The sequence below is a fragment of the Passer domesticus genome, chromosome 3, assembly GCF_036417665.1.
Source record: "Passer domesticus isolate bPasDom1 chromosome 3, bPasDom1.hap1, whole genome shotgun sequence".
Lineage (NCBI taxonomy): Eukaryota > Metazoa > Chordata > Aves > Passeriformes > Passeridae > Passer > Passer domesticus.
In genome coordinates, this window is record NC_087476.1 from 53,506,788 (window position 1) to 53,520,281 (window position 13,494).

Here is a 13,494-nt window from a genome sequence, read left to right on the forward strand (position 1 = left end):
CCCTATTCCAGCTGGCCTGTGCCTGGCAGAGACCTCTGGTCACCCAAGCAGGGTGGGGAGGCATTGCTCCCATCCCAGGAGAAGTCTCCTCCTCCCCTCAGCTGCCACTCTGGGAGTGCAGCCCATGCAGCAGCACTGCAATTCCAGGCTGGTTAAATCCACTGGAGACACTGCACCTTGGCTCCCTGCCTGCTGCCCAGTGCTGTACATCACAGGCATGGATGTACAGCATCCAAACACTACTCCATCCATCAGCAGGCAGTACTGCAAACACAGCTTGGTTAATTCCTTATCACACTTACTACACTTATCCTCCCCAGTGACAATTAATAAACAAAAAATACTAGAATGATCCTTTAAAAATAGTTCTGCTATAAGAGCATGTGGTTGTAATTACTGCATTATGGACATGTCTATTCTTTTTCTTTCCTTCCATCTCTGTATAATAGGAAATGTGCCAGTTTTCAAGCATTCTGCTTCATTACTATTGGAAGGAACTTTCCAAAATTCTGAGTTTGTTTAACACAGGTTCCTGATTTCATCCTGAGAGTCACCCTCAAAAGCTGGGCTGGAACAGATTTGCATGAACTGAAGTTTCTAAAAGTCCTGCGCAGTTCCTTGCTTCCTCACATTCGTTCTTTATCTATCTCTATTACACTAATTTGCTGCACATTTTCTTTCCCTTTTTCTGATTCCTGTTATGTAAAGTCCAGTGTCCCTTCTTCTCCCCATTACCTTTTCTCTTTTGGCCACAACTTTCCTGTCAGTCCTCATGCTGTCTCCACTGCTGGTCTGCTCCCCAGGTACCTGTCTCACCCGAGACAATTCATTTCCTTTCTCAGCACCTGTTCTGGGTGTTTGAAATCATCCTCTCAAACTTTTTTTCCCCTCTTCTATCATCCTTTCCATAGTTTTCCATGTCACCATCTTTTCCCCTTCCTATCCTCTTCTTTACCATGTCCCCCACTCTCCATCCCTCAATGGGATGCCCTCCAGCATCCCACTTCATGTCCTTCGATCTTCCTGGGGCCTTTCCTTGTGAGATCCCCCTCTCACTCCCCCCTGTCTCCACCCACCACTTCAGCCCTCTCTTGTGCCTTCTTTGGTTGCTTCCAGAGAAGATGTTCCCCATCTAGCCGTGCTTGAGGACTCTCCACTGTGTTAGCTCATGCTTTGATGGGGCTGGCACCAATGTGGCAGAGGATGTGAGACCTGTGAGATCTGAGTGGCTTTCTGGGGGGCTCTGCTGTGCTGGAGTGCTGGCACTTGCTTCCCACCCCCACCCTGACACAGGAAATCGGCGTCAGAGCCAATGGGCACAAGGCAGGGCAGGCTCCAGATCTACTGGGAGAGGCTTGTTTGTAATGGAAGTAATCCTGGTGGATTAAGGGAAGCTGTCTCTTCCAAAAACCACACAGTATTTCAATATTAGAAGGGGAGAAGTGGCCAAAGGAACATGACCCACAAAATACCTTTGAACTTTTAAGGTTTTGGCACAATGGCAGCGGACACAGTGTTGCATTCCGCCACCAAATCAGTCCCTCTTACATTGCTAAAACCACTCCTGCTTCTGCTGCTAGGGCTGACCACAGAGCCCTGGCTCTTGGAGTGCAATGCAAATAACTAATGAATTATCACAACACTGAGGACAGATATATGTTTTCATTATTCTGTCACACACAAGGATTCCAATCAGGCATAGTAGGTATTTCCAGTGTCACTCACCACCTTCATTCCCACATCACTTTTTTACAAGATAGTCTAGCAGGTTAGCTTGAGGCTTGATAATCTAGGAGAGGGGAATGCTGGGCAGGCACAGGAGAACAGAGAAAATAAAAATGCTTTTTCTGTAGCAGTATTTTTTGTTTAGAGATTTGGGGATTATTATTATTATCATGAAGACTGACAAAACCTGAAAATACAAATGTCTGTATTTAGGATATTTCTATATTCAAGAACCAAACCATTTTTTAGGGGAAATCTGATCTGATGCAATGCAAGGCTTGCATCTGCCACCTTTGGTGAAATCACATTGTCACACGGCTGTCACATGTGTAGACACGTGCACACACTGTCAGAGTGCCCCGCTCAGATAATGCAGTCAGTACACCCCATGAAATTAATTCCTAGAATTTGCAGGGCCAGAACTGATCATTAATTCATTTAAGACATTTACGTCTTTCTAGAAGAGAGTAGGAAAAAATTGAAAGTAAATGGAAAATATTGGAAGAGTAAATGTACATGCTTCTAAATTTCCAATATTATTTTCTTTACTGACATAATTTATTATCAAAAATTGTTGGCTCAGGCTGGTTTGAATTTCTGGGAAGTTCTCTGGCCTCTCACTGACCATTACTGGCATTCTCAAGTCTGTGCATATACGGACATTCCAAGTGTGAACACAGTTTTGCTGCAGATCAAAACAGCTTCAAGAAACTGGGCAACCCCAGGGCCAAGGCAGTAGCAAATGAATGGGCATGCAGGGAGAGGGGTATGAAGGGCTGCACATAGAAACAGTGAAGGCAGCAACAGGAAATGGCACATCTCTGGTAGACAAAAACACAATGGAAATAAACAAAGTGTAGTGTAATGAGAAAATTATTTGACCAGGCATGTACAAATGAAAAAGAAAACCAGAATATAAAAGCTTGAAGAGCAGAAAAAGTACACAAATACCAATACAAGTATTAACCACAAGGATGCTCAGAGCAGACTTACCACGAACATGCTTGTTGAGTTAGAACCAATTGCTGCCTTTTATAGAGGAGGGAGAGAGGGCTGCTCCCCCTCCCATCACAAGGTGCTTATGCAAGAATTAGACATCAGGAAATCAGCCTCTGGAAGATCTGTCTTTGAGAGTCCATGAGTTGTGACAGTTTTGACCATCTGCTACAAGACATACATGAGAGACATGACTGCAAAGCAGAGATGTGGTGGGCACTTCTCCTGACTCAACAGGAGCAGACACCAGCTGCCATCAGCACAACCTCATGAAAACAAGAGGGGCAACGAGGGAAGGCTGCACAGCATGTTGTGGTGCTGAAGTCTGCCGAGTCACAAGCTTTGGATGAGCATATCAGCTAAAGACAAATGTATGTTGACAGCAAAACCAAAGAGAAAGGATGATGGGTCTTCTCGGGAGGCACAGAAGCTGGGCAAAGAGCTCGCTGGTGTGGCAAGCCACAAGAATAATACTTATTTCTATTTCAGTCTAAAAGAACATTCCAGAAAAACAGTCTCCTTGAAACAAACCCTTGAATGCCTGTCTAAGTCTGACCTATATGACCCAGTCTGAGATTTCATGTGCACAGATCTAATTTCACACTGTCACCAAAAGGGACAAGACTGGCCCTGCTGCACGCGTCCAAAGCCTCCCTTGCACTGTCACCAGCAGAAGTAGAGACCGGTGGCAAACCGAGTCAGGGAGTGTCTCAGGCTGAACATGAGTCATTATTTTTCATTTGGGTTGGTTTACACCTGCACCTTTCCCCAGATCCTGCCTGCTAAGCAGGGACACAAGCATTAGCCCTAGGAATGCGTGGCTGGGAGTAAAGTCCCCTTTGGCAGCAGCACAAGCTGCAGCCTGAGTCAGCAGCACCATCTGATACTGGTGGCATCGCAGGGCAGCACGAGTCTGAGGCACCCTGAGACGTGTGTGCCTGGGCTGAGCATGTGCCTGTGTGTGTGTGTGACCTGCCCACAGGTAGGTCCTTTCTCACAGACAGCAGAGCTGTCCTCACAAGCATGGAAACTGGCACACGTGACTTTTGTCCTGACTTGGCAAAGTTTCCCCATCTTGCTGCCATTAGTGAATTTTTTTCCTTTCAGTGGTCCAGCCCTGGAGACCACCCTGAGCTCTTCATGGGATATGTTTGGCAGCTACAATGTTTTGCATGCCAGCTGGATTATATTTTATATATCAGCAGCCATGCCTGGAGCAGTGCCTGATCTTTTGGCTTCCTTTTGTGGTGATCTCCTCTTTCGTTCAACGTCTGCATGCTCTAATGCCCATCAGCCTGTCATATGCCAGGGAAGCAGCAGCACGACAGAAACCCCCTAAGGATTTTTGTTTTCCCTTTCCACATGAATTCAGGCACAAGGAGGTTCTTGAGGAGCACTTTATGAACAATTCAGCACTTGTTGGACAATGTCCTCCAAATCACGCAGTGGGCCAGCACTGGTACAGAACCACATGTTCTCCTGAGGCCCACGGGAATCTGATATGAGGTAATCCATCATGCTCTACCCATTCCTTCACCCCCTCCTGCACTTTACCCTGTGCATTGGGAGCAATATGCATTCTTTCCTCTAGATATATAATTTGCTTTCTTACAGTCTGGAGGCACCTGAGACACCTTAACAACTAGAAGCTCATGGGGGACCACTGCCACTAAAAGCGCGGAATGAAAGTTTTGCAGGGAAGAGGCAGGAGCACTACTGCACTGCTTCATAGTCTGTTCACAGGCACCACTGATGCTGCAGAGAACCAAGGCAGACAAACATCATTGAGAAATGCATTTGCCTTTGGCACATTTTACCCAAGGCAGAAAGTGTGAAACACCTTGAAGCAGACATAAATTCTGTTTCAGCTTGATTGGTGTTTTTATGGCCCATTTTGCTCAAAATAACAGCCAGGCCTAAAACATCCAAGTAAATATATCATAGCAGAATTTCCCATTGTGTCATACCATGAAGGACAAATGAAAGATGTAGTCTTGCAAAAAAAACCATTTAGTACCTTCAGAAGAAGCTCAACCAACCTTCAGTAGCTCTTTATAAGAAGTGCACCTTGCTTTGTGGTGCTCTAAGGTCTGGGGTCTGCTCTAGCAGAATCTGAGCAAGCTGTATTTGTTCATAGTAATAGATAGTAATAAATGCTGCTAGTAAACAGCAGCATTTATTGTAGGTCTTCTTCCACTGCTGTTTGCTACACACTTTAAAATACTACTCACTTTCTCTGCCAGAAAACTACACAATTAGTACCACCAATCACTAGCAATTCCAACAAGCAATTCCAATAGCCAATTCCAATTCTACTAGCAATTCCAATAAGTTACATTTCCAAAACAATTTCTACTGAAATAGAGATCCCTCCAGGGTGAATTGCTCCAGCACACTATGGATGTGCTAGGCAGCAAGCAGGGGAAAAAAAAGAAATATTATATTGGAGTATAGGAATTTGTAAGGTTTGTCACGTTTCCAGTAATATGCTCCTTTTTTTTCCCCTGTTTTTTCAGTTGAATGCTCCCTTTGCTGTCACCTTTTCCATCCTTTGGCTCCAGTTCAGTGAACTAGTTGGGCATATATTTAACTTCAAGCAGTTAATCATATGCTTATGTTCTTTTCCCTGTTGGGACTCTGGTTCTTAACTACCTGCTTCCTATCAGGAAGGAGGACTCTGTATGACAGCAACCTCGCCCTTGGGGCTGTGGGAGGTTATCCCAAACCTTAGACCAAAGGGACTTGTTCAAGAGCACCACGATTGCTATTTTTCCTGGGAACACATCATGGTGTCACAGCATTGGTCTTAGCCTATGTAAACCTCATTCCTGAGATGGGCATTCTCTGTGCCCCGGCAGAAAGCAGACTTTAAATCAGAGGCTTCCTGTAGTCCTGCACTATTACCAGCCTGCAGCAACAGCTCTGAAGGCAGCAGTCTCAAAGTTGAAACCTCTATGGCACTCAAAGAATGGGGTAGAAAGAGTATTTTCTTAGCACAATAGTTTTTCTCTAGTTGGGCGTGCAGCTGCACTGCATTAGCCTAAAGGCACTTTCCTGCTTACGTGCCTGCTAGCCTGCACCTCATTGAGCTGACTGCAGTTTAAAGGGAATTGGGCCTGGCAGAGCACAAGCCTTGCTTCCCACTGCAAGCCTCTTTAAGAAAGCTTCTCTTGGGACTGCAGATTCCTGGAGGGAGTGGAAGAAAAGCTGCAGAGCTGGGCACAGAGCCACTTTTGCAGGGAGAAAATACTGACATAGTGCCATCTGCCCTGTAAAAGTTTTTGGCAGTGTAAACATACATACCACGTCTTCAACGTGTAGAACACCCCATAGAAAGAAAGTTAACATCCCTTGCTAAATAACACCCCTTTTCCTTTGGATTTCACTCTGCTTGCTTAGATTCTTACAGAAATGCTTAATATTGTATTGTTTGGCTGACTTTACCCCCTGTCACTTTTGACAGGCTCAAGTTAGGGGGCTAACTGGAATGCATGTTTAGTGCATTGCATGATTGTGCAATGAGGATGGAAAAGCTGTAACGACTGTTCCATGATGCAGGGCCTATAAATAGAGTGCATGGAAAAGGGTGCTCTCTAATGCATTATGTTCTAATCAATAACAAAAGCTGACTCCAATTATATTTTATTGTCTCTGAGAAAAGTATTTACATGGCATAACAGCTGTGAGTCACAGCAGTGGTTTAGTTAGGAGTCAGATTCACTTAGAAATATTTGAGGCTGATGGCTATTGTTTTCTGCACTCAGGCATGGCACAATTGACTGCTCTTGCTGCAGTTAATGTTTAATCCCTTCACTGAACTTGCACTACTTACCTGTAGGTGCGCTTCACAAGAGTACCCTCTAAGGCCATAGGAAAATAAAGGTTCATATCCTAGCTGGATGAAAATCCCAACAAGCTTATGAATTCTTTGTATGGTGAAAGTGTAGAGATACCAAGTGTATAAGATCCTTCAAGTAAATACGAAAGAGAATAAAAGTGAAGAAAGATGACAGGTCAAAGTGACTTGTCCAAAGTTGTACAGCGGATGAATGGCAGAGAGGGGAGAACAACTCAAACTCCCTAAACCCTGTATTGTTAGGTCTGGCTATAGATCTCAGGTTGCATTATTTTTTTTTTCTTCATGGTCTGAGCTGGTTTTGCATTACTTTGTGGCTGTGGAAGATGCATAACACGTACCTAAAGGACTGCTAGAGATACACAGGTCTTGTGGGTCACATGGCAATTAACCAGCAATTCAGTCATGTGACAGATCTCATGTCCATATGAGCTTGAGGAAAACCTTCACAAATCAATCAGCAGACTTCATATACTTAGAACATGAAGAAATAGAATCCAAATACTGTGTACTTAGTGAGAATTGGACCAGGGAGAAGCACATATTTTCATCTTTCTGCCATTTTTCCTCTTGAGAAATGACAAACACTGAGAAAAGGTCTTTTGTATCTGTTTCCTAACAGACATAAAAGCATACAAAAAAAGAAAAAAAACTTCAATATTTAAACTGAAATATGATAAGTACAGTGGTAATTATTATAATTTGATGCATCTGTTTTTCAAGTGGCATTTACATCCCTGGCTTCTCCAGAGCACTTAATGCTTTCTGACAGGCAATGAGGATGACTTCTTGAAAGGTGGAAAGCTGGGAGGCAGAACACCTTTGGTATTCCAGGACAGCATTCCCGTTGGTTGCCAACCAATAATAGTGTGAAGTTCTAATTTCATAGTTAGCAACTAATAGGTTCCTTTTGTCTCAAAAAAGGAAATATTTTGAGAAACTTGCTTGTGCTTTCCTGCCTTTTTTTTTTTTAACTGCCAAAGAAACATGACAGGATATAGACTGAGATTCAGTGGGAGTAATAGGTAGCAGTCAAGACCAAAATATAAAGTAGCCCCAGAATAAATCAGAGACATATATCTCTTGGACACAACTATTCTTTGGTGAGAGGAAACACATTGCTCTCAGTGAGTTGCAGACATCAGAAGCCAGGGCCTGGAAACACCATTAGCACATTATTGTCAGGGTGGATCCCAATATAGCTTTGCCTTTGAGAAAGGTGAGGTTGGCTTGCTCTTGCCTGTGCCTCTTGGTTGTTGAGATTTTGGATTCTGACAGTGTCCTGGGAAGTCACTAATGTCTGGAGCCTGATTTCCAGAGAAACTGTGCATTATAAGGATGTGTATTTTGCCAAAAGTTGTGTGTCTTTCCATTTTGTAATGTCTTTGTATTGCTCAAGTAGCCCAAACAAGCACCAGGTACCAAGTTACACTTGTTCTTGGGTTGTCCTGTGGTCATTCTGACACAAAATGGGAATTCACGTTAATCAAATCACTGATGGCTCAATATTTTGGGGATGTAACATTTTGCACAGCATCAGGTGTACTTGACTCTCACGGTCAGTTGGTCACATCCTTCTCCTCCATTTCTGACAAAGCTATCCAGTTTCACAAGCCAAACTAAGTCCCATAGAGATGGAATGACCACTGCTGTGTAAATAGCATCACCAGGGTAAATCTGTAAACATGCAATGTTAGGAGGTGATCAGACCTGATACTTCCAATACCAGACCATAGTTAGTACCTCTGCTATGATCTAGGCACGCAGAAATGAGTCATTGCTGACCTTGAACTTGGTAAGCCTCTGAGCTCACAGGAAAGAAGATTTATCTTGCTTTGCAATAAAAAGTTTCTTAATATTTGCACAGTCACATGAAATGCAAGATGTAGGATGCCTCTTGGTGTGATAAATTGCTCTGGAGCATTTGAAGATTCAGTAGTTACACTTGTTGCGATTATAATAATTCCATACACACAAATTATGGTCACTGTGTTTGTTCATCTGACACAATGCAGTCCAAATCTTCCCTGATGCCTCCAAAAAGTACTCAACTACATTTGTGTTTCTTACATCAAAATGCATGTCTCCTAGTATTCCAATGTTTTTAAACAATTACCCAGGAAATTATTACCCTGCAACTTTATTTCATTTACCCTATTTTACAGGGCATCTTTTTCGGAACCCAACCTTGGCAGAATACAAAATATACTCTGGTAATCTAAGACAACAGTTCACTTCCTGAAACAAATTTATCCACTTAAACACATCTCAAATGAATCCAGGGATCAGGAGCACTAAACAGGATAAAGTCTAAGCAATAGGATTCTGTATACTGCATTTGCATTCTTTAATTATCATCTTATTTTAAGGGAGAGAAGGTCCTATTTTGCTAAACAAGATAGCTGGCAACATTAATGAAAGTGTATCATACTAATTTCCAAACAGTTTGGAGGCTGCTCCTGAGCAGATGTGCAAGTCCAGCCAGTGAAATTCTTACGAGCAGGACTTTTACGTATATGTTTCAAGAGCAGCTTTCAGCTATTTTTTTTCCCCTGATACTGTTGTTCTCTTGGTTTGACCCTAAGGAACTGCTAGTATTTCCACTAGTCATTGGCAAAACTCCCATAGACCTCAATGCGAGTTAAATTTGTCTGCAGAAAGAGACATGCCATTTAGTCTGTGGTTTGGTCTCACATTAACATGTGCTGCCCACTGCTATGCAAAACCAAATAACAAGCTTCTAAAAGGAAAGTTTATTCTTTTGCATATGTGTTTTCTAACCACATAAGTAACAAATAAACATGGTAATTTCACTGCTTGCAAGTGAATGTCTGGAGCTTCTTGAAAATGATATTTCAGAGGGACCACATGAACCTGTAGGGCTCACTGGGACCCAGGTGCTAATTCCATGACTAAGCTGTGTTGAAGTGACTCAAAGGCAACTGCAAAGTGACATTCAGTGGCTTACCATCTCTCAGGTCAGTGAGTGTCCCAGTTCCTCTTTTTTTTGTGTGTAGATGTGCCCCAGGGCATCTGTAATCCATGTTAGGAACTAACTTGGTGTTGGCACAGGGTACCACAAAAAAAAACCACAACCCTCTGCCCAGTCTGCAGCAGTGATGACATGAGCTGATTTTTGTCAGAATACAAAAAGAAGGTGATAGAGAATAGTATGAAATATGCTCTGTGTAATTTCATAATTCAGGGAACGTTTCTTGTGCAAAACACATTTTTAATCCTATTTTGAGAGAGCAGAATGCTGTTGGAGACAATTCCAAAGCATAGCTAGAGGCAAAGCAATGCTTGAAAAGTTGGGGATATAAAATGTTTGGAAATAAAAAAAAATTAAATAAAAAGGAAGAAGACTGAAAGAATATAAAATGATGCACACAGAAGTTAATCAAGAAGACAGTGAAGGCAGCTTCTTGGAAGGAAGTTTTTAACCTGTTGTTTTGGGGTTTTTTTCCAAATTAAAGAAAAGCAGGTTAAAAAAAGTATATTTTCACCACATGCACAACTAACCCATTTTTCCATTAAAGCAGACTCCCCTTCATGCAGAAAGGCAAGTTAAATGTATTTACAGCTTAAAGCAGTGTCCAGAGTTGTAACGGGACAAGTATGCAGGGCTCAAATGCCAGTCTTGGTGGGAATGCAGCTATAATGGGGGATGTGAGAGGTGTAGGTTCAATTTCCTTCTCTACCATGCAATCTCAGTTTGGCCAGGGAAGGATGAAAGACAATAGCTGGGCAGATGCTGAAACTTGGTTTGGAGACCAGAATCCCACATAAATTCTCTGGAATTACATAGTTCAATGCCTTTAAAACATTGGTCTCTCTCTGCTTCTGCTCTCCAGCTACAAAGTGGGAACAATGTCTCTGCCCCCCAAACAAAACATATGAAAGAGATGAGCCATCAATGTGCACAGATACATACTCCTGCATCTGACAATCAGAGAAACATTATCTCTGGAATGAATTAACTCATGTTCCTACTTTTAGGGATTATTGTTGTTATTTGGTTGTGTTGTTTTCCTTTGTTTATTTTCCTCTCCCTCCCACAAAGTTAATGAAGCTGCTGACTGCTGCCAAGGTCTAGCTGGGCTTGTACTGCAGCTGCAGCCCTACTCCTGGAGGAGTTTAGTCAGATGCCAGAGTGTCAGGAGGGCAGAAGCAGAGCTTGATGACTCTTGCCTGCACCTCAGCATTCTTCTCTTCTGCCTCTATTTTTTGAACTTCAGTGATTGAACCCATTCTTTTTCTCCAACAAGGGCCTTCACTGACAAAGCATCAAACACGGAAGCAAAAGCAACCTCAGAGTGGATCTAAGTATGAACTATTGTCAACAATGTGCCATTCTTTTGCTTCCATATACTGCTATAGTGCTGAAACTACAAGTCCCAGTGTGCAATAGCACGACTATATCAAAATGGACTATTGGTTGCCTAGCAATTAAAAATATTGCAACAAAATATCTATCCTTATGGCTATGGAAGCAAACATCTGATTTGGTATTGCTGCCCACTCCAAACCGTGTTTGATATAACCAGTATAGCAAAATTCAGAAGTCGGGAGGTTCCGAGCACAAAAACACTACTAGATTCACAGCAGAGGAGACAAAAGGGGTGCAGCACTTCTTGACTATCTCCTGCAGTATATACTGATATATAAATCACACAGCAAAATCAGAAGATGCAGTTTGGCATTATGTCCGACCATGCTCGAATAATCAGGTCAGTCTTATTTGTTACTGCTCCAATCTCTCCCAAATACTAGCTTCCTTGTTTTATTCTGATTCACACAGGCCTCACAACCATCTGTGATTTGGCAGCTTCTACTGAGTCAGAAAATGTCAGCAGGAAAGGGGAGGGGTGATTAAAGAGAAGAGACAGAAACTTTTCCAGCCCTCTGCTTGCCTGCCTTTTTAGCATTCTCTGTGTGAGCTCTGCTGGCAACACCTACAATTCCTTTCTTTCATTAGAACATCTGATTGTGCTAACAGCACTTGATTAAAGATGTGTTCTTAACCAAGAACAGTGCAATTAAATGTGAGAGTTGTATGGATCCAAGACCTCAGTCAGGAGCAGGAGAATAAAGTATAGCAGATTTAGAACCTTATGCATGGAATCTGTTAAATCATACTGACAGTCACAGACCAATCCAGCTTGGAATCCATTATGCCTTATATGGTAAATTCAGCAACATTTTAATAACTATCTCCTAGCCTGATAGTAAGTTCTTTTCATGACATTGCAAGTGCAGTTCTTTACATGCACTGTCAGAGCTGACCTTTGGGACACTATCCTTTTTCCCAGAACTAGGACTAACACTGAGGAAATTTTGCCAAAGTGTAACTGGGTGATATTTGTTAATCAAAGGAAAGAAATTGTCTGTTCAGGTCCTTTTCCATGGCTAATCTCTCACAAATTTAGTGATAGGAAATGCTAGCTAAAAGATTGATCTTAAACACACGGGGCATGATCCAAGATAGAAAGGGCTTCTAATGATCTCAGTGGATTTTGGATTTGTTACTGTTCCTTCTGGGCCAAAAAGAAGTTCCTGTTGTCTCTCTTCTGTGGCTGCAGAGTGACTAACATAACCTAAAGAGAACAGTCAGCCAAAGAAAGCATTATTATAACCATTGTTTTGCACAACAGGAACACAATCTGGCCTACAGAGCCATGAAAGTTCCTCACTCACTCCAGCAGAAATAAGCAAGCCCTAGGTCCCTATTTGAGAATCTCACCCAGTGGTTTGAGCCAGATAAGCTAAGGCAGGTCCTGGTAGATGAAAAAAATGACAACAGGTCCCCAGAGTCACAGTCCCATAATCCATCTTGATACTGTTCCTATTCTCTGGATTAAGCCAGAAAACTTACTGTAACATGCAGTCATTAGACCAGACATATGTGTACAAGGAGGTGCCACAGGAGAGCATACATCTCTTTTGGAAAAAGACTCTTAATATTGTAAATAAAGATTTATAGAACTAATTGCTCAATTGCCACACAGTTTGAAATGTAGAATAAGCTTGACAGAGTTATCAAATTACTTGGGATAATGACCAAATCTCTAAAAAATTTATTTCCTTGCTAATCTATGAAAGCAAATGCAGACTGTACCCAACCAGTAAATTACTCCCTGTGAACTGAGTCTAGGCAGAGCAAAAGGTACCTCCTCTCTCTTCAATGAGATCTACTGTTAATACAGTGTAGTCCTGATATTTCATGTTGGGGAGAGAAGAGAGAGAGGCCTAAAGTCTGAGGTTCCCCATGGAGAAGCAGGATGCAAAGCTCAGGCAAAAGGTCTTGTCTTCTCGACACCTGAGCCAAAGACCTGCCACTGGCCCTTGGCTAGCCTGGTACAGCTCACTGGGGACTGCTTTCTGACCTCACCTGCCTGTTCTGCCTTTGACCATAACAAACCAACCTGCTGCAGTGTGTGCCCAGGAACACCTTCTGTGCTGTTTCAGGCCAGGATGGTGCATTGTCAGATTTGACCAATTTTTCTGGGCCGTAGTGACAGAAAGTCTTCTGCACCACAACAAAGGCATGTTAATGGCATAGTAATATCTTTGGTCTGGAGCAATGTTGTGAGCTCCAGTGAGCCATCACAACAAGCACAATTGTCCTGGCTCAGTAGCACAGATCACCTCTCACCATTTGCCTCCTTTACCACTGCAGAAGGCATTCACCTTCCCAGGATGAACTTTTAGAATGAACCAGAAAATTTCCTCACACAATTCAATGCAAAATCATCTGGGTTTTCTCTTCCTCTGCATTAGGTGGGTTTACATCGGTCAGAGTGTTTGGCCTGTAAGGTGGGTGCAGGTTTCACCCTTTCCCTCTTCAAAGAGCAGCAGAAAAGAGCACAGCCCATCTTACATTGCTATAGCTGTGTCTGCTCCATCTTCTGCTTCAA